Source organism: Chrysochloris asiatica, unplaced genomic scaffold, assembly GCF_000296735.1.
Source record: "Chrysochloris asiatica unplaced genomic scaffold, ChrAsi1.0 scaffold00013, whole genome shotgun sequence".
Taxonomy (NCBI): Eukaryota; Metazoa; Chordata; class Mammalia; order Afrosoricida; family Chrysochloridae; genus Chrysochloris; species Chrysochloris asiatica.
The window spans coordinates 20,264,086-20,266,425 of NW_006408531.1; the positions used below are offsets into that span (position 1 = coordinate 20,264,086).

Below are 2,340 nucleotides of genomic sequence, written 5' to 3' on the forward strand. Positions count from 1 at the left end.
ATTCTTTTTTTTTTTTTTTTTTTAGCAACATTAACTATATTCGCTGAACATAGTAATTTATGACATTTCGCCAAAAACCAACATAATTCCAAGTTCAACAGTTTAAAAAAAAACATGAGCAGTTGCTACTTTAGAGCTCAAGACACTGTTTTCAATAGAATTTCATGTCTAGTTTGGTTCCCTGTTGCAGAGCATGATTTTCTTTTCATATGAAAAACCTGGGATGACAGAGGTGTGTGTGTGTGAGGGGAGAGAACCCAGGCAGAAAAAACACTTGGCAGTAATAAGAGGTTCATTTCTCTGGTCAGATCAACATGTGAAGAGGTAGTCTTCTGAGAACTTCTCAAACTGAGAATATATTTAACTGATATACTGAGAACTGGGAAGTAGAGGAGCTTCTCTGTGAGACTAAAGACAGCAATAGGAATACCTCTTCTCCACAGAAGTCAGGACCAGATGTCAGTGCAGCTTAAAAGTGGCTCTTTACTGATGATAGAACTTTATCAATACCTTGTTACATCACCTTGTTACATATGGCAACCCCATACAACCTTGAGTTCCATCATCACTGCTGTTGAGTTTTTTCATTCGGTACTGATGTATCTCTCTTACCAGTGTGTAAAAGGCATCTTCAACACCCTGTCTGGTGTTGGCTGAGGTTTCAATGGATGGAATCCCATAACTCTTGGTCAGTTCTTGTGCTTGTTTTGTGTCAACTGTCCTTGTCAGTAAATCACATTTGTTTCCTACCAGCACCATAGGTACATCATCTGATTATTTTACTCATTTAATCTGTTCCCTGTAAAGGTTAATATCTGCAAATGATTTGCTATTATTGATGGCAAACACACAGAGGAAGCCTTCACCTGTCCTCATGTATTGGTCTCTCATGGCACTGTACTCCTCTTGTCCAGCTATATGTAGTTTGTCCAACAGTCAGGTTTCACCATCCATCACCACCTGTTTTCGATATGAATCCTCTATAGTGGGGTCATATTCATCTACGAAGTATTTCTGGATTAGCTGGATTATCAGTGCACTTTTCCCAACACCACCTGCTCCAACCACCACCAGTTTGTACTCAGTCATTTCATACCAGCAAGGACCTCAAGCTCTGCTTTCTCCAAGTCGGCCGGATTCAGGACCACAAGCAAGAAAAATGCTGGCGACTCCGGAACCGCCATGAAAAGCCCCCACCAGGGAGCAGCACTTCTGGTCCCACCCCCTAAAAGGAATTCTTGTTGTACTTCTTCCAACACATACTTGTTTGTTCTTCTGGTAGTCCATGGTACTTTCAATATTTTCCCCCTAGACTATAACTCAAATGCATAAATTCTTCTATGTCTTTCTTAATCACTATCCAACTTTCTCACATATTCATATATTGAAAATACTATGGCTTGGAATACGTGGCCCTTAGTCCTCAAACGGATATCTTTGCTTTTTTTTTTTTTTTTTTTTTTTTAACACTTTAAAGAGGTCTTTTGCTGCAGATTTGCCTAATGCAATCCGTCATTTGATTTCTTTACTGCAGCTTCCCTGAAAGTTGATTGCACATACAAGCAAAATGAAGCCTTTGACAACTTCATCTTCAAACTTTTATCTATTTATCATGTTATTTATTGGTCTAGTTGAAAGGATTTTTATTTTCTTTACGTTGAGGTACAATCCATACTGAAGGCTGTTGTTTTTTATTTTCATCACTAAGTATTTCAAGTCTTTGCTTCAGCAAACAAGGTTGTGTCATCTATATATCATAGGTGGTTAGTGAGTCTTCCTCAAACCCTGATGCACATTCTTCTTCATATAATCCAACTTCTTGGATTATCTGCTCAGCATACAGATTGAATAATTATGGTTTAAGGATACAACCCTGACATACACCTTTCTTGATTTTAAAACCATTCAGCATCCCCTTGTCCTGCTTGAGTGACTGCCTCTTGGTCTATGTGCAGGTTTTTCATGAGCAAAATGAAGTCTTCTGGAACATACATGCTTGAGAATATTACCCATTGTTTATTATGATCCACACAGTCAAAAAGCTTTACATAGTCAATAAAACAGAAACATCTTTTTGGTATTCTCTGCTTTTAACCAAGATCCATCTGACATCAGCAATGATATCATCTTCTGAATTCCACTTGGATATCTGGCAAATCCCTGCAGAGGTATTGCTACAATAATGTTAAAATTACCTTCAACAAAATTTTAACTGCATGTGATATTAATGATATTGTTTGATGATTTCTGCATCATCTTCCTTTTAAATGGGTATAAGCATGAATCTCTTTCAATTAGGTGGCCGGTGGCCAGGTAACTGTCTTCCAAATTTCTTAGCAT

At 37.9% G+C, this 2,340-nt stretch overlaps 1 pseudogene; it reads right to left on the reverse strand.

Annotated features, from left to right (window-relative positions):
* Positions 1–519: 519 nt before the first annotated feature.
* Positions 520–1,089, reverse strand: LOC102838774 (annotated as a pseudogene).
* Between the last annotated feature and the right edge of the window lie 1,251 nt (positions 1,090–2,340).